Below are 26478 nucleotides of genomic sequence, written 5' to 3' on the forward strand. Positions count from 1 at the left end.
ATGTTTTCGATACGACTCGTGTCGTACTTATGTTCACGAATGATGCTCATCCATAAGTCCTTCCCCTATTTCGATAAACGGTGAGAAAAACACGACATTGAAGCGAGTTCAGAACGTTTCGACGCTTCGACAGTCTCTTCTCGTGTTCTTTTTCTCGTCTGGCAAAAGCTTCTTTTAGGGATGACCTTATTCCTGGAGAGACATTCGACATTCGACGCGCAAAAAGTCGAATAAATCGATAGCGAAGCCGCGGAGTCATCGTTAAAAATAGTCCGCGACTTTGGCCGTAAAAATCTAATTAACAAATGGAACGTATCCTAGCGATTGGAGAGGTTGGAAATCACATTTACACATCTCGATATTAACACGATTCTCTCGTTTCGCGACAGTTTATTAAAGAGATATCACGATCAACGTTCGATTGGTATTCTCGCATAAAGTTCGTTTGGGAAACATGTTTGTTAAGAAAAGTAAAAAGAAACGGCGTTTATAACTCGCGAATTCAGTAACTGGATGAAACTCGAAAAGAATACAACTAGACTTTGCAACGAGATTTACAGTAGTCCAGCTCGATATTGGACGCGACGAGCTGCTTCACCGACAAAAATGCGTGCTAAAAAAGCACTGTTGCTCGTATCGACGTTGCTTCGGGCAATATTTCTCCGAGATTTACAGGAAATTGACATCTACCGCACACGTCCCCCAAGGAAGTAGTCAGTTAACGATCTCATAACTCAATTCCGACGCTTTAATGGTCTTATATTTTAAAGAAAATTTAGTTTACAAAGACGAATTGCGATCCTGTAAGTTTCTCCATGATAAAAGGCTTGAATGATAATCTTGAAAAAGTTTGATCGAGATGTTCCTTCTGAAAGAGCTGCGGAACTTAACATTAAAGAATTGCCCTCTGATGTTTTCGCATGTTAAAACGCTCGCAGACAAGCGAAGGATTAAAACTAATGCCAAGAATAATCGGTAAAATATTACGTCCAGTTCCTACAATTACTCCGAGAAGCAAATTATCGTAGTCCTTTAATATAAAATTTTTAAAACTAACCCCTTCATAGAGTTGAATAAACGGCCATAAAAACGAAAGACTTTCTCTGATTATCCCAAAAAGTACATATTCAAGTGGAATTCCTTTTCAATTATTTACTGCAAATCTTTGTCACCGAGAACTTCCCGAACGTAACTATTTATTCACGCAACTGAGAATTTCCACGATACGTCGTTGTATGGTAGTTTTAAGCAAACCAGGTTCAAGCTAGCAATAAACTGCGCCACTTTGGCAAAGTGCATTCCCGGGGTATTCGCGTAACTTTGCTGAACACTAAAAATTTCACGAATGCAAAGTGTCTCTTTTTGCATCTAACACGGCGTATTCTCTCAATGGGTTACTTTGAAAAAGTACTCTCTAATTCAGGTTCAATTCTTTATAACCCACGATTGCTTCTTTAACATCGCGCGCGTGTGTGTGCTGACTGGATTTTATGGAAATCATAAGAGTAATGCAACGTGCAACGGCACATCCATGGTCTTTATCTGCGGCCACGTGATCGCGCGATACCACTCTTGCAAGTTGACTCTCTTCACGATCACTGCCGGAGGCGATCGATAAGTCGTCCTGAACGACGTCGGTAAAACGGCGGTCCAAGATAAAGCTGCTTGTCGAGACGTCCAAGTTCACCGAGTCGAATTTTTATGACAAAAGCGTCCGGTGTGTGTCGCACGACTTTCGTGTCTGCAAAAATCTTCGCTTCGTGAATTTCAGCTGGAACAGTGTGCGAGGAACGATACATTGAATATCGTTGTTGAATCTCTCTTATGCGCTGCGTTTGGGAAGACAGGCATTACGGATAGGTGTTACGGAGGACGGACTATATGTTGTTGCAGAAGTTTGACTTTCTTCAGATTTAGTGTATCGGAGTAGAGATATTTTTTAGGTTGATAATCGTTTTAGGATAAGATTTAAGATAAGATTATCATTTTAATTCGATATACAATGATAGGGAATTTTGTGAATTTCCTCATTGTCAACATTCCACTACTTACTTTCGCTTGTAATTCAAAACACAGTTTTTCTCAATAAAGGAGAACTATTCTTCTTAGTCACTAAAATCTGTTGCTCAAAATTAATAGCACGTCACTGACTCGTTGAACAGATTTGCAACACGTTATTTAATACTTGAGAAGGTTCTCTGGACAACTGTCACAGAATTTCTAGATCTATATGACGCAGGACGCGAAGTTTCTTGATTTAACTCGAGGGAATTGATCCGGGATGCGTGGCTATCTGTGTAAATAAAAGAAACTTCCCTCATATTCTCTACAGCTCGTCATTGCCCTTCTAATTTATTTACTTCGTTGTTATTCTCTCTTCTCGTGCCAAAAGCGCGTTACAATTAACGCCTTATCATTAACGCGGGGGCAAATCCGAGAGATCAAGCAACGGGATCGCGAGAAAGGAGGCGAGGTAACTACTCCTCGTCGAAAGCATTGTTCCCCTGAGATTATTGTCCCGGTGTCACCGGAAGCAACCCCAAAACCGGTAATCTCCATCGCGTGACGCGGAAAGGTGTTTGAAGGTAGCAGTCTTTGGAAATCCCTGAGGGTAGGCGAAGGAGAAGGAAGAGAAGAAGAAAAGTCCAGGCGAGGAGAAAAGAAGAAACTATCGAAGAGCAAGTCGAGAAAGAAAACGAAGAGAAAAAGAAAGAACAGAGGAGAAGAAGGAGAAGACAAAAGGTTTAATTTAATCGGACAGGCAGAGTTGAAGAATCGTTGGGGCGCCTGCGCAGCCGCCGTACGTCCCTGGACCACCGACCGCTAGTAGCACCCGCCGACGTCGACGTCGTGGTTGTCGTGGTGGTGTTCGTTGCCGTCGTCGCGACGCCCAGACACCGTGCCGTCCGCGTCTCTCGAGCAGTGCGCGTCCACACGTCGCGACGACACGGCTCCTCTCTACTTGTCGCTCCAATCCTCCAGTGCTCACGAATTTCGGCTGCTGCCGAGCACCATCCCAACTACCCTTTGTGCACGTGACTCTGTTGCCAGCACGAGATTCGGACAGTTCCGGGACTATTCTCTTCGCCTACTCTTCGTGATTCTTCTCCCCAGATAGCATTGCGTTTCGATTCAACGACGAAAGACGCGATGTGGCAAATGGTTCGATCCATCTTGTCGCACAGGATTTGAAGGAACAGAGAAGGTAAGAGAAACGACGATAATAGTGGTATCGTTAATAGTCACGCGATGTCGAAGTTAAATGGACCGAATGTTAAGGTCAAAGACATTAAGAACGGGTCAGGAAACTTAAATTTAGCGGGCAACTTCGGAGCGCGGGGATGGATCACGAGGCTATCGCGTTTCGAAGGATCGAGGTTGAATCGTATATTTTGAAGAATCCCGACGGGCCAATAATTTTTCGCGAGCTAGTTAACGTTCCCGCTTCAACAGGTCGTTGACAGACGCCGCCGTCTCGTAAAACGCGTGAAGGGACGGAACACGAGTACGGACGCTTCACGCGAGCCGTGACATCGATTCTTTTTTTCCTGGTCGGCCATCCGCGGTCCAAAAATAATATCGTGAAGCACGAAGACTGGAAGACACGCGGTGAGGTGACACGTTTATTTATGCGACGCTCAGCGTCGCGCGGAAATTGTACTTCGGTGGCAGGAAAGAAACACGGACCTGAATAATTCATATGGTTATGAACGAACGTTTCGGAGCATTCGTGACATAAATGTTGCATGCACGCTGATTCCACTGGACGTCGCTGCTTCATCGTCCGGAATTTATTTGCGAGAAAACTCAGAGTTCTTCTAACATCGGACGATCGATGAGGAAATTAAAAAATTAGCCGCGAAAACGTTGCTACTTTCCGTAAACTGATCGTCGGAAGAAGCTTGTAAGAGACAGCTCGTTCTTATTAACCTCGACGATTCCAAAGAGGGTGTATTGACTGAGGCTCCACGTGTACCGTGGCCACGTCGGTGTTTTCCACTTCTATTTACTCGGGGAAAACTGGAATTTCGACGGGCTGTCCACCGAGGTGGAAAGCCGAGACAACACTGGAAACTTCCATCGACATTTTCTTTTGACGTGACCCGATAAAGTGTTATCGTTCTAACGCGCAGCGCTACAAAGCTCGAGCGCGTTTTTCGAGAAAGTTTAGCATTTACTACGAAATATTAGAGCATCAGATTGGAGAGATAGATCAACCACGATAAATAACGTTCACGTTACATTTTCAGTCTATAACGAATATAGTTGTGATGTAAAAATATAAAGACAAATTATTTACAAGGCTGAACGAATATGACGTACACGTTTCGCTCCATTTGGCATTTATTCGAATAGATAAATTATTTGTAAATGCACGATATAGAATGGAGAATTCCATTATGAAAAATGTCAGGGCGTACTGTTTACGAGATTGATCATATTCGACGTAAACAGTTTGCTCTACTTTAAACTTTTTCCAACAGTTACAATTTCAACATTACAATAAATATCAAAACAAACTATTTGTGAAACAAATTCAACGTAAACGTTTTCGTTGCGTTTGAAATTTTTTCCAACAGTTGAAACATTTTTGAATGCACGATACAGGGTGAAAAATTATCAAAGCGACATTTCACGCCTCGTTCGAGACACAAATGTACGCGGAGATGGAAAATAATTGACTGACCTTGTTCCATACCTCGATACGTCTTTTCATCATACACTTTGTGCATATTCGTCGTTCACATCACGATGCTCAGTCATTCTGCTTAACCCTTCTTTCCTATCGTTTTCTGGGTCATTTCTTATTGTACTCTAGCTTCGAGTACCACTGCGTTGCCATTTTTCCTTCATTTTTCCTTCCACTATTTGTCGCGTACTGGCACAAGCTCCCCCAAGCCATGGGAAATATGCACTGACGACGTTCGGTTCGCGTCGCCGTTGCGAAGTAGATCAACCTCTGTAAAATGCAACACGATTCAACGTTGTCGCTGGATGCTGGCTTGTCGCGAGAACACTGCATAAACAGGTTACATTATGATAAATGTGTTTGCCCTTACCTTGAAAAAATTAGCTTGTTCGCTCGTTTTTCTTATCGCGAGTACTATGCTTGCAGAATATGTTTCATGTTTCATGTGTGGGTTGATTAAAGCAGTTTTTTTTCGGTGGGAATAGAAGATGAAGGGATAAAGGATATTATAATGGAATTTTAGATTAAATTCTGATAATTGAAGGAATTTTCAGATACTATTTATGACTATTACTAATTTGCAATACCGAGTATGCTATTAATTTTGATATTAATTAGGCTGTTTGCATTGAAAATCAAGAAATTATTATCCAAGTGAGATATACCTGAATCAACTCAAACGATCGAAGTTGTAAGATATTTATTTCAGAGATAACGTTTCTCTATTCTCTAGAACTCTGCTGCATAGATAATCTTGTTCCTGCGATTGTTCCAAGGTGAATAGTTCAACTTTATAACGTAGATGAAAGAATAAATTTTAAGAATAGAGGTATTAAAATATACCGTTGTTCGAGATAGCCGTAGAGAGTGCGTTGTTTTGAAATTGGACGATCGGAAATGAACGTCGTTCTTTTAGATAAAAGCATCCTTAACACAATATATGAAACTTTCAACATCATGGCATATACGACGAATAACCTGAGGGGCGAATGGACGCGTCCCTTCGTCGATGCTTCGTCACGATTAAGTAAATATCCATCAAATTTAACGTATAGTTGCTTCCAATTAGCCAAGAGTGATGCGTATGTACGGGACTTGGATCGATTGGAAAAAGAATCTATAAATTACGTAACACTATATCAAGTTCTATCTATGGTGTTATAACTGGACGAATCGATGATGAGACTAATTGCTACAATACTTGGAAACGACTAAATTAGAAACTCAGTTTACACTTCAATTCTACGAACTTTCATTAACTTCTTTTTGCTATACGTATAAGCGGATTGCAGAGATTTACGCATTTCCGGAAAATTAAGAAAATTCCTAAAATTATGAAATAATGAAAGTGTGGCAAAAAATAATCAAAGTAATGAAATCGTTATAACACCTAATTAATGAACGACAAAAATAAATTTCCATTTATTGTTCTACTGTTTTAGTCGTATCATTGCGGAAATAAAATTGATGTTAGCGTATAATAATTATGAATTTGTCGCGTGTTGAAGTTACCAAGCTAAATTCCAGAGAAATAAAATTGACCCCAGAACGCGATAATTAGAGTCGTGAGATATTCAAATTGTCAAATGAGGTTCAATTTGACCGCATCGTGTGTGGTTTCCCAGCTCAGAAACAGAAATACGAAAAAATAGTATAAAAACTTTATCTAGTTAGCTAATTTGCACTAAAATTCAGGAGTACTACTATGCATACGCGGAAACTCGTGAGAAGTACGTCTGCTGTCAGGACGCTGTCACGCGTCTTACATAACTCGCTCAATGTTTAATAACCTCACGTCAACGGCAGCAGGTTCCTAACTATTTTCCAGGCAAGCATCGAACCTTCGCGTTACAACTTTCCATCCTCTTCGTCTCTTTGCTCTCATTCTCACGCGAACGATAACGCGTGAAAATCGAGATCACAGACCAGGATACGTGTTCGTTCGAGCAACAGCTCTGATCCGCCTATGAACTCGAACACGCTTAGATAAATATGCGTCGAACGATCCGGCATATGTTGCGTAACTTCCGATCGATCCTGTCGCGTTCGAAATATCATAATTATACCTATAAATTTCGTTACACGTCTGGGAATTAAAGTTTGTTCGCTTAGTGGCGTCTGTGATTGGAAAAGCTAATAGAAAAAGTAGATAGTTTCTTCTCTCTGGCGATTTTTTCATAAGGGAGATAGGCTGTTTGTGGAATTGTCAGAGAATGTGAAGGTTTGCTTGATCTATGATTAAAGAGACGATCGTAACGAGGTTTCTTCTCCCGCACAAACTGTTCATTAGGAAAATAGGTTGTCAAAGTATCGTTAGGGAACGTGGAGCTTCGAGCTTTTGCAATGGTCATTCGGTTTTTTGTTATCATGGAACTTAGGAAGAAAAAGCGATAAATTCTTGAGGGTGCCATAAATTAGGCCCTTGATACTACTGTGTCATGGGCCAAGGGGCTCGACTAGAAATGAAGCCATGATATTGATTATTACCAATAACTTTTGCTATATACAGAGATATCAATGCTATCTTTATGGCTATCGATAATTTCAATATTTTTCTTTTGTGATTATTAATATATTCCAATGTATAATGCAAGTTCTGAAATTCTATAATGTGGAATATGTATATACGCGTGGCAGAGACCAATTAAAATGATATTTGAGAGCTGTATGGAATTACAGGTTAATTAGTTACAGTTCCTAGATTGGCAGATCTGGTATAAATTTCATTGAATGAGAGAAACAATAAAAATAAATAATTAGAATAAATAAAATGTGGTAAAAATAAGTAAATAATTATCGAACTTTTTCGGTAGGATGAGTTGATTTAAACGCAAGAAATCTAGAGGTTTAGGATTATTCATAGATTTGTTTAGGGAAATCACGCTTTCGAACGGCTGGTCTGTGTCAGAGAAAGGAAACAAGCGACTGAACTGACACTAGAATTTCATTGGTTTCGATATTCCAGAAATGGATATTATTTTTACTGGCGGAATCGGCGAGCGATTAAACGACAGTTAAGCGGCAAATTTAGATTCAGAGATTTTAATAGTCACTTAAATGCTTCGGATAATTTGAAACTGCAATTAACCCAGAAGCTCGAACACACGAGCGTAATACTTTCCCGAACGTAGCATTTCGTTCGAATTAATATCACCAGTGGTCTTTTCGTTCGTAAAATCGTTTCCTTCGCGCTTGAAAAGCTGGAGCTTCATTCGGGAGATATCGCGGTTTCATGTACGTCGTTTCTTTATCGAAATTTTTTTCCGCTGGCCATCGATGGAACATCAACAGAATATTCGCGCTTTATGCGAAACAGAAAGAATTGTCCAAATATTAAATTGGATATATCGGATAGATAGAAGACAGGTTTTATTCGAATAACGCCATTTAATATTCTCGTCACTCGGATTGATTCGAAAATATCATGATCCGCCACTATTTCGCGAAACAATAAAAATAAAAGAAAGCGCTTTTTGTTATGTTCTCGATTGATTCCGCGATACCAAAAACACAGTTGTTATATCCTTCGAACTTTTATCTTCTAATTCTTATGCTCGTATTTTTCGTTTACGAGAAATTCCTTTGTCGTATAGCTGCCTCTATTTGTCTTCGTTTCGAACGCGTATATTATTTCAACAATCGCACAAAATGGCCATCTTTCATCTCGCTGTAGTTCCGTAGACGCCCAATAATGCAACCCATCGAAATTGACATATTGCTGGAATATTTGAATGCTATCAACCGTCGTTCTATCTACAATTGCCAGCAAATTGCCTCGCTCTAAAACAGTCAAGGTTCTACGATTATATACCTGTAGATTTGCATCGGCCAGGAAGATTGCTTCGATCAAACAAAAGATCGACTGCAAGCAGGAAACGAGGTCAAACTTCTAACATTAATGAAACTTCCTTTGCCGTTGATTTCACAAAGATCCGGCTGCTTAAAGAAACCATATTAATTCATCTGTTCGATCTGTTCGTTCATCGAGGAAGATCATTTGCGAATTCGCCACATTAACTATTATACAACTCTGCTCGATATTCAGAGAAATATCCAAGCGAGGTGTTATTTGACTGCGTATTTCTTAGCTGAACTTCCGAGGTTCATGATACGGCGCCCTCAGGCGTTATGTTTCCCTCCTTATAGTCGATTGCACTTTGTAAATTTCGTCGTTTGTTTCAATGGATAGCAGTGGAAATGTAAAAGATGTTTTCCTTGTTAGATTGCCAAATAATGGCAAAACTTTGGCAGCTTTAATCACGCGAATGACGCAAAAAAACAACTTCCTACTGTCAACATCTTGCCGAAGTAAGAGACCAATCGCTCTAAATAAGAGAAGTTTAAAAACTTTGTCGCGAACGTTACGTAGAAATTTCGCTCGCGTTTCGAGATTAGGGTGGTCGGATCCGTGCGTCTTCGACAAGTCGGCTTCCCGCGTGACCCTGGCAACGAATCGCGGATAAACCGGGATTTGATGCTTTGTTTCTCTCAGGACTGTAAGTGGTAAATCGAGCAGCCACTAATCGAAATTCGAGTCACAAAAGCTTCGGTCGGAATTCGCAGGGAATTCACTGTCCGTTCTAAAATCCAAATCCAAAGTAAAAGAAGTGACTATAGAATACTTGGATGAAATTAGAAGCAATTGGCGAAAGAGTTTGCGTAGAAACCGAGCAAGGAATAACACGTATCTCTAAAGAAGAAATTAAAGCGAAGTGCCAATTAAAATAGAGGAAGAACCGAGGAGAAGGAAACCTGCGATACTGGTTTCCTAAGCGACTTCACGTAGTCGATGAAATAGAAGGATAAGCCCATGAGGGTATCTGCGACACCAGGATTTCTGCTAGAAAATGCACCAGGAACCGGTCCTTATCGCAACGTTGTATCTTAACCGTATCCATTCTCACCCGAAAAAGACTATGGCTATAGAATCCAGGGAAAATTGAAGAAATTGAGCGAGGAACCATACGTCGGAGATAAAACGTAGCACGTTAAACTCGATAAATCGATGGACGCTCGATAGAAGTCGTCGATTTCTCTCCGATTCGGCGTAACGATACAAAGATGGAAGCAAGATCCACGCAGAATACGATATTGTAGGAAAAAGGCAAATCGATCGGCGAAACAGAGGGACATTTCTCTGTTTTGCAAAAGGCTAAAGCGTTTGAGAGTTGGACGCGTGTATATAGAGATGGAAGAGCGAAAGTAGCGGAAGAGAAGAGAAGAGAAAAAACTAGAGTCGCGTGGAAAGAGCAAGAGACGTGGAAACGAGAAGTGGAAAATCGTCGATGACCGAATTGCCAGGGATCGGCGGCCGGCAACAAAGAAAGTGTGTCGAGCGTGGAAACGAGCACAGCGAGATTTAGCCGAGCTGGCATACGTTGAAGCGAGACGCGGCCACCGCTAAAGAGAGCGTTCGCGTCCAGAGGATTTGCGGCGGTCGAGTACAAGCGAAAACACGATCGAGCATAGAAAAAGACGGATCCGCCCTGGCGCGGTTTGGTCCTCGAGGTGTACCACTCTCTGCCGCACCCTCTCGGGCCTGACATGCGCCATGACCCGCATATAGGTATCCATAGGTAGCTCTCCGACGTCTCTCCGCTTGCTTTCGTTCTCCCTCTCCTCTCGTTTCGCCGACAGAACGGACGCGCGTCCACGCGGACACACGCGGAAGATACCACAGCGTCATCTTCTAACCTTCCCTCTCTTATTAGCCACCGGTTACCGTCGGTAGCACAAGGGATGGGCCGGTCAGGATCCATTGCTCGCGCTACCCAACCCTTCCCAGTCACGATAAATCTACTTGGAATTTGTTGATGAAACAAACAGGTCGCTGGAGTGTCGACGAGCCTCGCTCACCAGCAGGTATATTAAATTTTGCCATCGCGCAGCGGCACAAACGAACGACGTGACGCTCACGCCTTTTGTATCCAAGATCGATTTCGGATCGATTTCCTATGGCGTCTGGTTTCCTGGTCTGTATATTGTCGCGACGAGAATTCTAATACTGGAATAGAGAGTGAGATGTTGCAGGCGACATGTGTTTTTGATAACGCGTTTGCTATTGAGTTGTCGTAGGAAAGATACGTGTTTGGGTCTTTGTGGACTCGATACGTTTGGGTCAAAGTTTTCAACGTTTCACGTTTCATATTGCATACGTGGTAAACGCAACATTGTGCTTTAACGAATCGTTAATTGAACGTAACGTAGCAAAAAGTTTGTAGCATTAACTGTACGTAGAAAAAAAATATTTTTCCATAGGCAAAAAGGAAATTCAATTCTGAGAAGGTCGAAGAGTAGAATGTAATTGGTCTGCGACAATGTGGTTGATTATAACATTTCATTCTGCCGAGGTATTTAATCTTCTGCCTAACACTTCAAGATAGAACGTCGCCTACGTTGATTTATGGAAATAAAAATAGACCTCGGTCTTCTTGTTTCTTCGCGATGATAACACGTGTTTTCAATCGCTCTACTTCTTCTCAATCTGTCTAAATTCACGCAACACGTTTCCGCTTCAAGCTTTCTAGACACGCAATTTACGGTGCGAGATGAACGTTCTATTTCAACGTAAATGGAAAGGGAAACGCAAGGATTAAAAGAAGTACGGGTTCGGGGAATATTTATAAAAATCGAAGAACGCATTTTTCTAGTAAAAGTCGCGGCATGGGATTAAACGACTTGACACGCACAGTTCTTTATCTCCTGGAAACCGTAGGTCACACCCTTTTGTGATGTAAATCGAACGCGGTCGGATCGATTTTTCGCCTCCTACCGCTTGTCAGAACGTCCAAGAATATACTTGTGCAAGTCGTACCACTCGCCAGACAGATTTATCGAATTTGGATCACTTTTTTCCACTCTTGTCGTCATTTAGGGTCGAATCGGAGCCAGAAACTCGTCGCTTCTTTTCTCGCCTTTCAAATACGATTCCATATAATCTGGAATCGTTGGAAAAAGAGGAGTCGAGTATGCAAAGTGGATAAAGGATGAGCAAAAAGAGAAGCAGGGTGAATAGATGTAGAAAAAAAAAGGAGAAAAAGGGTGGACGCGAAAGGATTACAGGAAAAAGAGAACGCGTAAGCTAGAGAGGAGCAAAGAGAAAAACGAATATTACACAAAGAGCGCGCAGTTGGTAGAGGGATTGAAGGTACAGTGGAAAATAGAAAACGAGGAGACGAATAACGAAGAATGAAAGGAGCCGACTTTTACAGCGTGTCCAACGGCTGACGCGGACAATCGAAATTATCTCACTTATGCACTTACCGCGGCATTGTATAGAACTCGTCCAACAAAAGCCATCAGACGGGTGGTACGTTTCAAACACACTCGCGCATTCGCTCTTCGACTCGAGCCAGCCCTACAACCCTCGTTCACGTTCGTCTACTGATGCCTCTCGTCTGGATATACACGATAGTAATTTTAAAATTCATAGGTCGCCATACAGCTTGGCAACCTGTTGAGAACATGATTTTCTAAGGAGGGACGTAAGACCCGAAGACTTTAACGAGAGCTTGATTTTATAGACACGATTACAATTATAATTATTATTGATATTTTAAATTCATTTTAACGAACTTTCTCATCGGTATACGCTGCTACAGTTTGCTTTAACGAGTTGTTAATTAACTCAACAATAAGTATGATTCTTTTTTTATAAAACTGATCGCCCCCACATTTTAGTACCGTTATACCAGTTTTGAAAAAAAAAGAAAAAATAAAATAACCGAAAAGAATCCAAGAAAATAGCAATTTATCGAAAATTAATTCGAAACGAATTTTCATTCGACTCTGAAATACGTTTCCAGCTTTGAATTTCCATTTCGTGCATCAATTTTCAGTTTTCGCTGTTAGAATCAAATTCCCTTAACCTCGGCTGGTTGAAACAAGACGTTGCATGGCATCTAGGAGCTACTAAACGTGGTTGCCCAGAAATTTACAAACCAACCGGCATTAACACGATGCCGCCGGTAAATTGAATGGGTCTACTTTACGATAATATTACCGGCGATGGTTAAAGTCCTTTTTCACGATCGTAAAATTGCCGGGCAAATTCGCCTGGAGGCCGAAAGCAATGGACGAAGCGAATTTCCGACTCTCACGCGATTTCACCGCGCGTTACACGGCGCCACCCCCTACAGCGAAATTCGGATCGCGTTCAGTACGCGTGTTACTCGCTCGTAGAACATATTACGCAACAAACACCGACGAAACTCCGTGAATCGACCAACTTAATCGACCACTAGGCCGAACGCTGCTGGAGATTCTGCTGCGGCGTTTCAGACAGCTTGTTAGTTTCAATTTTCTGCCATTTACCTGAATGATGGAATCTTCGACGTTAGATCGAGAATTTTTAATTTGTGCTACGTTTAATTGATAAGTCAGCGATATGGGAGATAATATTAAGAAATTACAATAATTAATTAATAATTTGAAAGTAGTAGGATCAAAGGTAATATTAGAAAACTGACAAAGAATCGAATCTTAGGAACTTCATTTTCATATGTATATTAACACTTTGACTGTCACGTTGGTCATTTATGACCAAAGCGCTTGAACTTTTTACAATTGAAAAAATCGAATGAAAATTGACAGTTAGGGCATTTTGAATATAAACGATAAATAGAAGATACTTTGAAATAAAAAGTGCCCCATTGAACGGTTAAACATTTCCATTAGAATATATATATATATATAAAAAAAGAAAAGAGAACAAATCCTACATCACATAAAAGATATAACTTAGAAAAAACGAAGCTGGCACCCCGCTGGGGGTAGCCACCCACATGCTATATTTATTTTATTTTATTTTTTATTTACCAATGAGATATAACACTTTACCAAATGTCCTTCAGGACAAATTGTAAAAAACAAAATAAAATAATAAAAAAAAAATCCTACATCAAACGGTGCACTATGTTTGTATCCATATCTTTGAGAGGTAATCTACAAATATTATTATAAACACAGCTTAGAAAATAATCGTAAATGCTGCTTTATAATCATATAATTGAAGTTAGAATTGTGAACATACCTTACTATTACATATAGAATGAGCAAATACCGTTTACTAATATCTTCTTCACGTGTCCACAATATATTCTGCACGTTTTGCTTACGACGAAACAACGAACGCGAATGGTTTGTTGAAATAAACGAAGCCTTGTTATAATATGTCGCTAACAACCGTTACCAAGGCGCCACAGTGGTCACTCGTGACCACCAATAAGATAAACGGTCCATTGGCGAAGAATGTTGTCTTACATCATCGATTTATTATTATTTTGCTGTTATATGCTTTGAATAATAAAAATATTCCCGTAGCCTCCCGAGCGAAGCATGTCAAAGTGTTAACACTTTCACAAAACATTAAAGACACTTTCGGATTATCATTTTATGCGCTACAAAATTATATGACATAGATTTTTGTATGTTTTATTTGAAATTTCAGAACGGAATATATAATATACGCAAAAATTAATAGAAGAAATATCATGTAGTAGAAATTGTTTTCTCCCCTTCTTTTAATCGCGCTCTCCGAGTTTTCCTACAGGCGTAGCCAAATACACTTCGGAAACCAAAAATCCCACAGCGAAAATTAGCTTCTCCCCGAGTTTTTTACTTGCCAACTTACGAAAAAGGTGTTGGAACGAAATATAGTCTATAACTACTCACGTACGCTTCCGTGAGGACCAACCCTCGCGTTCATCGCTAAACGAGGTTAATTGCTCAGGTAATAAAAACCAGTTAATTGAATACTGCCTGGTACGAAAAATAAAAAGAAAGAAAGAAGTAGGAATTTTCTGTCCGGTACAACGCGCATAATTTATACCGATTAGGCGAACTTGTTGCTTATCTTCCGACAAATTAATGTCCGGCAGAAAATTTGGCTAGAAATATACGAGTTTATTTTACTGTTCTACTAAATGTTACTTCAGGAAGAATATAGTAGTCTTTATCACGAAGACGATACAAAGTATCGTCTGAAAAATGTCACAGTGTATTTCATTTCTTCGACAAACAATTTCGAGCATGAACCTATTCGATCAAATTCTTAGATACAGTCAAATTGAACAAGGACGTAGTTAAACGAATTGCAAGGATCGCGAGTAAACATTCTACGACCTATACTCTTCTAGACTTTAAGAAGATGTGGTCCTTGTCTGTTATAAATAATAGGAATGCGTATATATTCCCTGATGCTTTTGCAAAGGAAACGCAATACATTAAAATTTCAAATTGATTTTGCTGAAAACAGATTCGTTTACGAAATTACGTACAAGCGAATGGATGAAAGGGTTGGAAATACATTAGTGGAGGGTAAAACGAATCGCGTTTCGTGATTTATTTTCCAGACAAGTAGCCCAACCTCAAAGCTTCGTGTTTAAAATAAAACGCGTGCGATTCCGGCATGGTATAACGAACGCGTGCGTTCAAAGCAGCAGTGTCGCTGTGAAATGATAAAAAAGGAGAGGAGAAAACGATAAAATACGTTTGCAGTGCGCTGTTCTTTGAGCAAAGTGCACGCAGGCAGCTTGCATTCGGAAGATATTTGCTCGCGCGATTGAAAGGAGAGCAAATGTCCTTAACGAACTGCGTTGTCGTTGAATTGGCGTTAAGCAAACATTGTTAGCAAACGTTGGCTGACCGATCGATAAAAGGGTTAACGCGGCCTGGTTGGCAGATAACATCTCGCCTTCTTACGAATGATATTTCCCCTTTCCATTTTCAGATAAAACGCCGGATTTCATTCGCCTTTATCCTCGTCGATAGTTTCAAGCGTGGGAAATGTAAAAAAGGGGAAAAAGAGAGAGAAAGAAAGGGTGGAAAGGAAGAGCGCGCGAACACGCCGTGTTACATCGATGGAATATTACCCGGTTATTTTCCGTTTCCACCAACGCCGTGGGGACCGCTTTCAAATCTGTAAAGCCTCTCTCCGAACTCTGCTACGAATATTCCTTTCGTGAATAGCGTTGCGTGTTTCGTTATCGAATTAGAGGTGTAAATGCAGGAAACTTGGATATAGTATGTTGGAAACTTCTATCATAACTAGATTATCGCAGAGTGGAATTATTGAAACTGTATTTAGTCTCGAAGTTCAGACTTCTTCTATCAAAAGACCCTTTTCTACTTCGCGACTTTGTTTTTCTTGCAAGATTATTTCTAACGTAGCTTTTCCGCTTGTTGTTTCTCTAAACTTTTCTAAACACTTCCAAACTTCTCTAAACTCGAATAATCAAACTACGTTTAGTACAACCGTATTTCTATTATCCTAATTGCTTGTCACAGGAATAATCATGACAAGTCACGAGAATTTCGAGTAATTGCCCAGGTCTTCGCTGGCGTAATCCAGCTATCGCGCAGCAACTTGACAGAGCTGATAACAACCTCGTCCCCGAACAAAAATGTTCTCTAGCTGGCTTCCTGCATTCATTTGTCATCCATCGACGGCGATCATTAAGTTTATATAAATTGACGTATTAAATTATTCTCGACGACTGGAAACATTGGTCCCAAAGCGACCAGTTATCCGCCGATCAAACGAAGAAGAGTTTCGAACGAACGTGGTCTCTGCGTTCCGTTTGTAACACGACGGTAAGACGCGACGATTAATTATTTCGCTGCAGTCACGATTTCTCATCTTGCTCGTCGAATAAAACAAGGTAGTCTTGCGTTGTGAATTTTAATTTGTTACTACCGCTTGTTTCTCGAGTTACAGAGGCAACTTTAAACTAGCTCGGTTCATTTGTGGAGCAGAAAATGCAGATTACTTTCGTCACCGGTCGGAATAACTTTTCGAATAATCTGGCGAAAGCGCGTTCCAAAATACGAATATAAATATTTATTATCCTAACTAAAAAGCGTGGCGCACAGAAACGCGAGTATATGAATTTTTAAAAATTAAAAAGTGCTAAAAATATAAATACATCTATCTTTTACAGTTTCTTTTAAACATTCACAGTTTGAAAATTGTTCATGTTGTGAACTACATTTCAGTCCAATTACACTGTTATTCGCGGTAGCATCGAACGAAACCGTTCGCAGTTACGGCAAAAACGAACAGTTCCGGCGAATCGTTCGATCGCTCTATTTCTCCCTTTTCGCCTTCGCGATTCACGCCCGTAATTGTCGAGAATCGTGTTCGTGCTCGGAGGTGTAACACGCAATAAAAAGATTACAGGCGTGTCGGCGGGTATAATGGTAATTTTGAATTTTCTCCCAACGACGAGGTCAATAGAATCATCCTATCTGTTCTCATCGCTGTATGAAGCAACGAACGAATTACTCGGCCGGCTCAATCTGCACGGCCTTTAACGAAGGAAAATGTGAAAAATTAGGGTCGGGCCGTATCGTTGCCATCGGTTGTACAACCTTACAGGAGGAAATTCAAAGGGAAGAACCAAATGTCCGCCGGTAGAATGAAAATAAAAGTTTACTGGAATTCTGATGAATAGTTTCGACGTTGTTTTCGCGACAAAAAACCTTTCTGCGATAGATATATCTATGTTTCCCGTTTTATTCCCATTGGTGTTTGTTTCTTTACACAAAGAAACCGATACGTCACGCTCTAGGAGGAATTCAAACATTTTATACGTTATGATATCGTGCTTTAGGTAAATGAAAAAATATAGACTTTTATTCCCCACAGACTCCGACGTTTCCTTCGTATCTCGTAAAACGCGACATATGTCCGTCCGTTTGGCGACAAAACGAGCAAAAATAATGATACGATTGAACGAAGCACAAAGAAAGAACCGACTACGGTCTTCTCTCGAGCATCCGCGCGAAAGTAAAAAATACGGCATAACGAAAACAAAAAGAGAGCGATAGCCCACGTGGGATGGCTTGTTGCACGGATCCTTTCGTTAAATTTTCCGCTTGGCCACATCGAACACAGCAATAGAAAAAAGCAACATCTCATCGAACATTCGAGACAATGCGATCGATTAGTAAAACCCGATATGTATTTTGACGATTCAACGCGCGTTCAAGAAGGTTAACAGTCCAGAAGCGTCCCTATCGATCGAACTGATTCACACACGGATAAGTTCTTTCGAAGCGCGATATTAACGCGTATTCTTCTTGTTAACGCGTTCAAATCCATTTCGCTCCAATCCTCCCTTCCATCTATCGCAAACATCCCATCGACGTTCGAATCAGCCCCTTTTACGATGTCTACGTCTTCCAAGATACAACGAATGCTACGTACGTTCGGCGTCCGCATAGCATTCGTTCTTCTCTATCGAAAAATTCAAAATCTCTGACAGAAGCTTGAAAAATATCTATCGCGAAAAATTCTAGAGATCAAATTTGATGCGTTGCGTGAACGTAGATTTCGGTAGATTTTCCATAGAAACGCCATAATAATATATACCGTGTAAGATATTATCGTTACTTCCAAAGAGCATGAAAATAGCGTATCTTGCTATTTAAACGATGGAAATTCGCATACACGCGCGGATGTCAGTCGAAGTTCAAATACTAGTAACTAGATTGGAGTTTAGAGCAAAGAGGTTTCAGTTGTTTCTCGTTCGATGGTATCAGGGTAAAGTAATTTCAGTAGTGTTTGATGATCGCATTGAAATTCGGCATAAATTAATGGTGGCTGAAACAGTTGTAGCAGCTTTGAAACGTAGTAATTTCGGTCGATGGCTGAACAGCCCAGGGTCGCGTTTAATTCGAGACATACGTGACTGTTTGCCAAATGTGTGCGTACAAATTCGATGCATATTAGTCGTGATTGCATTATCTATCACAAGTGTATGATTTAATCTCGGCGTATTGGACAGCAGGCTTAGTTGAATTTAAATTCATCGCGACTTTGCGTGCGTTCGAACGCGGTTTCACGTAGTTACGGTCGCGATATTGTCAGCCGCGCTCGAACCAGACACTTACGTTAGCTTTTCGTCTCGCTAGCTCTGCACACGGACGCGTTAGAATTTCGTATAAAGTAAATTTCATTTCTCTATGGACGACTAAGTTTCGCGTAGAATAAATTTATAGCGCGCAAACCCAAATACAGACTGGCTGTGGTTACGCGAAGTAGATAATGTCCGTTTATGGTCAGGCACGTAGTAAATAAAATTTAATGGAACTTTGTACACGAATGAAATGCTAAAGATATTGTCATTCGTTGATGTTGAGGTTATTAGATGTATGTGAATACGAAGGAACGCGTGGATAAATTGTAAGGTAGAAAATATATATTTTAAATACCGAAGCGTAAATACAAGTCGAAATATAATTGAGCTGATCCAGATCCGCGCGCTAGCAGCGTTACCCTATGACTGATAATCCTGAAGCCATCGTCGCCTGTCTACAGTTTATGGTTTGCCTTCGACCCAATCTTTCGTCTATACGCTGTCGATGGCTTCGGTGCTTGAGAAAACTAAAAGATCAGATGTGGAGTTTTCTTAGAAGTGGTGACCACTTCAACAGTTGACGTACATTTGTACACCGTGTGGTACGACCAACACGGGGGTGATCCTATATGAAAAAAAGCAAAATTCTGAATTTGTTTCTACGAGGCATTGTTTTTGAGAAAATTTACTTCAAATTTTAATCTCTGTATATTAACATCCCTATTTAACGTTTTTAATACTAAAAATTACGATAAAATAATGACAATTCGTTGCAAGATACGACACAATCAAGCTGCATCGTTATGTATTTTCATCTACCTCGTTAAAGCATAATAAACTCAAGTGCAAAGTTATTGCAAGTACTTGTCTACAGGTAGGTACAATTCCAGGTTAAGCATCCTTCACAGAAAGTTGGATGACCGCGTATTTTCAGTAGACGATTTTAATTCCATCCCCGTTTCTTCCATTTCCATCAGCGTCCACACTATCAATAATTGCTTCGCGTTACAAATTATCTCCCGACCGAGTATCTGTCACGGGTAGCGGTCATTTCGTGGTCAGTCAGTGGTCTCTGACAGTCATTTTGTCGAAAATTCTTCCAATCGACTACCGTACCGATTACCGCAATGTTGTTCCTAGAAATTCACTTCCGATTCCAATCCTGTCTGAATAATAGCTAAAAATAATTCGCTACACCAAGGACTTCTATTCAACGGTATCTTCGTGGAGTGCATTCTATAACGAAGTGAAATTGGAACTTTGAAAAATTTCCTTATTTCTAGGGGGAATCCTCTGGCAACGGGAGAAATTAAACTTGGCAAGGAGCAATTGCGGAGTAATAAAAAGTAATACAAGAATATCAAATGAAATTCCAAAATTTAAGAAAGAATCGTAGGGATACTGAAAAGAGAGCTGCAACGATAAAACAAACACCATTTGGACAGGTATCAAAAAAGAAATTGCAACGAAGCAAAAAAAAAAAAAGAGAAAAAACAAAATTCAAAAGAAAGAAAGAAAAGTAAACTTTTACAAGTAAAAATACGTTCCAACATGTCAACGAACGAGAACGACATTCAAGTCCCTCAGATGTCCTAAGTAAAATTCTGCTGGACATGTGCCAAAGATCCGAAACGTAGTTGAACTATAATACGAAAGTTATCAATATGATACCCTTAAATACGAACTTTCATTTAACAAGAATCATTTCCCGCAATTTCCTCATTGAATCGTCACATACTCGCTCGTTAGTCGACCACGCCTTTCTAATGAGCAGAGTTGAACGCGAAGTAGTTCATGCAAGTTACGAGTGAATCGCGTAGACGAGGTCAAAGTTCAATAGAGAGTAATCTGGGTGATTTCAGCGTCAAACGTACTCTCGAGTACGATTCCTAGCGGCGCGTCGTAGTTGCAGCTGCCTCTCCTGTTCGATTCCCTGGATTTCAAGTAGAATAGTCCATACCGCTGCTTCTGTCTCTATTATTCGGCCACTCGGAGCCACTCGAGATACCTGAGCTGTTCGATGATCCGCCGAGGTTGATCTCGATTGCGAAGAAATATCAAGCGAACAACCACTTCGGATCGACATTCCGCGATCCGACGAGGTCGAAAACAATGAGGCGGAAAATATTGGATCGCGGTGTTCGCTACGTTTTCACGAGCGTTTTAGCCATTCCATCGTCCCTCGAAGAATCAGTTGCGCGACAATAATCCTGTTGTAAACCTGTGCTTTTCATTTTGCTCCGCCGTGAAAGTTACTCGACCATCGTAATGCGGCGTTCACACTGAAAATTGCGAATAAGTAGCGAATAAATCGCGAAACGAAATTGTTCATAGTATATTTTCATAAGCTGTGAATTTTGCAGAGAATGGCGAGCGCTGTTACCTCAGAAAACGATGCATCGTAGATTGCGCTGTGTTTTAACTCGATAGAATCCAGAAAACCGAAAATTAATAATTAATAATCTTCCTAAGGGTACGTACGAAATTGGAGTAACTGGAGCAGGTGAACATGCAAAATTCACCGGTAACGTAAGTTTCTGTTCGCGAGTTTCAGTGTGTGTGGACACAATGCTACTGTTGCTCGCAAACAGTGCGCCAACTATTTATAATTCTGCTTCTGATTGATGCTGACCAAAACAAACATACGAGATGTACCTGGACGAACGAATAGTAGTATTGTAGTTCGAAAAAGAAGAAAGAGGAGAGCTCTGCCCGAAGCTTGTTAAAGTACACTCATCAGGTCTATGATTAAACGTTATATCCTTCGACAACTAAAGTCTGTACCGCTAAATCTGACCGTGAAGTTTATGAAAAAGTATATTTACTCATAGCGCAAGGAAATATGGTGGATGATTCGATGTGTTACTTTAAATGACGATGCGAGTGAATACTTGTGATGGTCCAATAAATTTAAAATTGTTCCAAGTACAGAGTACGGAGTTAATCGTCGCTTGCTCAATGCCGCTCGTATACTAGGTGATGCTTACTGAATGCTCGATACTAACTGTCCTAGAGAGCGTGTTCTTTTATTTATACTAATCAGGGGAATACCGGATAGTTCGAATTCGACTCCGGTTGACGGTTGCACGTAGCGGCGATATTATTTTGTCTGCAGTTTGTTCACTTTTAAATGTTGTACATCGAAACGGTGTTAATACTCCGAGGCAAAACAACAACACGAGTCACTCTCGATTCGAATCGTCCTATGATTCATGTGTCGATACAGAAACAACAAGCACTTACGCTTTTCCAAAAATCATTCGAGTTCGTAATAAAGCATCTTCGTGAAACTATAAAATTTCTATGAGAAATAACGAATTAATTCTTCTAACTATTCTGGTCGTTTCCGGTACTAAACGCCGAAATACTAGACGTCAGATTAATAGAACGAATGCTTTCGAGGACTCGTTCTTCGCTGTGTATCCCTCCTACGGCGTGCGTAGGTGGACACAACGAATAATGTACAAACCTGGAATAAAAATTGTGTAGCTTGATCGGTAGATCTGTGCAAAGACGATAGCCGTGGTTTAAGCGCGGATTCGAGAATATAAGGCCGTACGAGGACGTAGCGCGTGAAAGCAGCCTTCGCCATGGCCTACCCATTCTAACAATCAAATCATTATTTCAACGATGTATTTTACGAGCCGCGTAGCTATATAGACTTGGTTCCTTCCGTGAATGATCCTCGTTCGCTACTTACTCGACTTATCAGCATTACGCAACCGTGTAATAAAACAGCCGCTGTAAACAGTATGGCGAAACGGACGACGTTCGATGAATTACAAGACGGATCGAACGACCAAGGAGAAGCGGCTATTCGTTGATGGTTACGATCAGGATATCGACTGGCGTCTCACGAAACAACAATCGATAAGCGTCACTGGATGCTTTTCGATGACCTATCTCGTAACTACTTGTCATCCTTTGGTCCTGGCGAGTGAAAATGTCACGCGATTTAAAGTTTTTTACGATAATAATTGCTTGGCAATTTAATTCCAAGTTTCTAGACACAGATCGTTATAGAGGATTTGTTCTATGGATTCAAGGACTTTTTTATCGTCGTAAAGTTTCTCGAAACGCGATGTATGGTCTTCTACAATACCGTGATAATGAAATTTTCTATAAAACCGAGTAAGGTTAAAGAATTGAGAGAAAATTGAAGTTCATAGTTGAGAGAATTTTCTTTCTTGAACTTTTAATTCCTTTTTTATTAATTAATATAGCTTTTATAATATTTTACGTTTAATTTTACGTTACGCAGCATCTCTACAACTAGACTTTGAAAAGAAAGAAACGCGTAAAGAATAGCGTGCATATCGACAAGAGATACGAACTGCTATGGCTCTGACAGTTTACGCAACTTTTAGCGAGCCATGAAGAATGGACATCCGGAAAATCGGTCGACCGAATGCTATCCTTTGTCGCGTGCGTTCGATCGTCGCCAGATATTGGCCTTTCCCTCGAACGAAAGAATAACCGAATTTTTCAAAGCTTCTCTGCTATTTGTTCGTACTGCCAGCTTTTCGTCAGGTGATAAATACGGATATCGAATCGCGCGAGGAGCACTACGATCCAAGGGCCATTGTGTTTTCACTGAACGCGTCAAGCATCTGTTATTATCCTATCGATGTTCGAAGTTTCATTTTTCGATCGAAGCTTCTGCACCGCAAGAACGCAAAGTCGATGTTTGGAACATAAAGGAAAGTATTTCGCGTAAATAGCAGATTCGTTGATCTATGCAAGCGTAAGAGAAGTATTTATGTGTATATACTTCTTGCGCTACAATGAAATATTTGCCGCTTTAATCGTGTCTTTGCTCACTTCTGAAAATCAATAAAAGTACATATTTCCCGAAATTACAGTTTTGCTCTTAGTTGCTACCTTGGGACCTTTCCTCTGTTCGAGTTATAAAAAGAGAAATATAATCGTTCGATTTTATTGTAGCTACTTTGCAAGTCAGTTGGAAGTGACGTGAATTCCCTTTCAAGCGTTACATTGTAATTCCACAACGTGTTCCTCTACAGAAGACTGTTTCGTATTCAACGTCCTGTAGAATGTCTGCGAGGGAAAAAAGTAAAATTGTGTTCCGTCTGTGTTATCTACTTCGTGGCAAAGACAATGCAATTTGGATTTCTCGGTAACGAGATTAAAACTGGAAAGCGAACTTCCTGAAAAAAAAAAAGAAAAAAATGATCAGCACAGGGAAAACTCATTATACAATCTGGTTCTCCTTCCCCAGTTTCCGGAGCAACTGTGCGTCGTTCGTCTTCATCTTTGGTGGAATGTTCATTCTGCGCCGAAATCTAGCAAACAGCACAAATTCTGAATTTCTAAAAGCTTCGTAATATCTAAAATATTCTAATAATTTGTTTCTAATATTATATAATATTATATAATAATATTATATATTATATATAATTATTATATATATTATATTATAATTATATTACATATAATATTATATATCTAATATTATATAATAATTTCTAATATTCTAAAATATTCTATAAAGTTTGGAACTTGAATAAAATCAGACACGGTAATTTGAAAGGATCAATCCCGATAAATGTAAATTGAATTTAAGTCTAAATTTTCATTTACACGTGTAATTAAAAATAAGTAGATTAAATATAATTAGAAAGAGCCAACTTCAGAAGTTACAGGCTAATCCATTATGCAGCGAAATTTTTAAGCCCCTCGTGGGTGCTTTATTTGAATACCCTTAAACTCGGAACCATCGAACTTTCTGCACGCTGATTACGCATACCAGATAACTACCTTGACAGAAAGCTTGTCGCCGACAGCTAGTACATTAATGATAAAAATTGTCGTTCGCTGTTATGTGATTCCACCCACTTTCCCAAGAATCGCAAACACGATTCGTTTCCACCGTCGTCGGTAGAATCGATCGATTCAATCTAGATGCAAACAAGTAATCTTTACCACGGACTTAAACTAAAATTGAAGACCGCAGGAGAATACAGCGTAAGTACATATACTTTTGTTGACTTCCTGATATCAGTGATATTCTGTGATCAAAGGATTTGATCACAGATGGATTTTAATATGACGTAATTTGCTGTTAGATTCAAAGATAAAAAAGATAGTAAGTCTTATAAAAGGTTGCTGACGAAGGGACAAAGTTTCCTGGTAGTCGAACGAATCGCATTCTTTGCAAAAGTAAGAAATTTATCGCGTTACTCGTCATGTTCTTCCTTCGTAGTCTTCGACTGTATGTAGTCTTCAACTGTTGTCGAATCCATTTTTCCAAACACTAAACTTTCAACGATCCACCACTTGCTGTTATATTTTCTTACGCTTCTCCCGTGTCATAAATCCGCCCCCTCGTTCTTCGGAGCAACAGTTCTGAACGATAAAGGAAGGGAGGCTGGTTTTTCTCAGCTGAACCTTCTCGAGGTCCTTAACGTCGCGAACGTAAAAACGGAGTCGACGACGGGTAATTATTTTTAACGGCGATGCTATTTCGGGAATTCACTCTACCCGAGTCAAATAGAAACAGGCGTAGCGCTTCGTATTTTTTTTTCGTCCCTTTCGTCCCGCTTGTCGCGTGCGAGCTGACACAGATAGCGTGGGAAGTCAATGAAGAAAAGGTGAAAGGAAGAATCTACCACTCTGCGAAGTGAAACTATCAGGGCATCTAATAAGAAATACTGTTTTCTTTTTTGTCTTTGCGGAGAATGAAGCACATATCTCTCTCTTCCTGGACTCTCTGACATCGTCTTTTATTTTCTACCGAGCTACAGCTTCTATTAAACTTGAAGCACAGTTCTCATTGTGACGCGATATTACTTTTTATTCATTAAGGCAAATCAAGATAAGATCGAGATCTTATTCTTAGTGAACTACTCGTTGATTCTTAAAAAAAATTTCTCTAATTTCCACCGTATTTCCACTTCGTGACTTCTCTTAATTTGCCACTACTTTTCAATCTTCTCTCGTTGAGAAGTTACTCGGTCTGATCTCCTAGAATTCTACAGCAAAAACATTCGACTCAGCCTTTCGTTGAACCAGGAGCGTGAAGAATGCAAAAACGAACAGCAATATGGTAATGGCGTCGTCTAATGTCACGGATGTAATCATCCGAAAAGCATGAACGGCCGAGAATAGCGAGAACGACTGGTGACTCAACGATGCTGAAGATGGCGACGATGATCATAAGATCGTCTCGTAAATTTCACTTTGAAAATTAAAGCGCACTGGCTTAATTCCTCCACGCTATCCCCAATCTCTTCTGTCTATCTCAGAACGTTACTGGTTTCCCTTAATCTCTCCCTGTTTATACGAGCGTCTACGTGACGGAGAACAACTTAAGAGAGATTCCAGCGGATCGCGAGTGAGCTGAGACCTTCACGCTTACGAAACTTGCCGCGAAATCCCTTGTATCTCGCCTATCGACTGTGGAAAATTAGAAGTTAGAACGTGGGCAGCTAGAGCGTAGGTGTAACGTGTGTTATTCGGGGACAGAGGATGAGGTGAATTACCTTTTCGAGTGTTTTAAAGGAGAAGAGAGTCGTTGAATAAGGATAAGTATGCTTCTGATAAGTACCCTAGACCGTTGTTAGTTGTTTCAATACTTTCATGGTACATTCATGATGATTTCTACGGAACGTTATGCGTTGTTTGTATTCGCTTGTTCAATATCGCGAATAATTGTGCGTCGAGTAACATATTTGAGATTAGAGCGAGAGCTAAAGCGGAGCTACAATAAGACCATTAATATGTTAACGAGAGTAGAGTACTTTATGCTTCGTTCATATTTATGTTTTGACTAGCTAATACAAACGATGCTGGGATATAAAAATTCAGAGACTTCACTATCCTTTGAAAGCTCCAGGTTTTCCGTTCTTTCCAAGAATCTGCTCTTTACCGCAGCGCAAATTCGACGTCAAAAACTTGGAAACATACAAC

The 26478-nt window shown here is 40.2% G+C and overlaps 1 protein-coding gene and 1 long non-coding RNA gene across 3 annotated transcripts in view; one reads left to right on the top strand and one right to left on the bottom strand.

Annotated features, from left to right (window-relative positions):
- The first annotated feature begins 2868 nt into the window (after positions 1 to 2868).
- Positions 2869 to 26478, top strand: part of LOC132904791 (somatostatin receptor type 2-like) — a 71168-nt gene continuing 47558 nt past the window's right edge. Inside the window, exon 1 of the mRNA XM_060955498.1 lies at positions 2869 to 3205. The gene's annotated coding sequence lies outside the window, so the exon portion shown is untranslated. The remainder of the gene's footprint in view (positions 3206 to 26478) is intronic.
- LOC132904807 (uncharacterized) overlaps positions 4330 to 26478 on the bottom strand; it is a 124270-nt gene continuing 102121 nt past the window's right edge. The window contains exon 3 of one of the 2 annotated variants that reach the window (XR_009657664.1): positions 4330 to 5017. This is a non-coding gene — a long non-coding RNA (uncharacterized LOC132904807). The remainder of the gene's footprint in view (positions 5018 to 26478) is intronic. The other variant, XR_009657663.1, reaches the window with a different exon arrangement.

The sequence above is a fragment of the Bombus pascuorum genome, chromosome 3 (genome assembly GCF_905332965.1).
Source record: "Bombus pascuorum chromosome 3, iyBomPasc1.1, whole genome shotgun sequence".
Lineage (NCBI taxonomy): Eukaryota > Metazoa > Arthropoda > Insecta > Hymenoptera > Apidae > Bombus > Bombus pascuorum.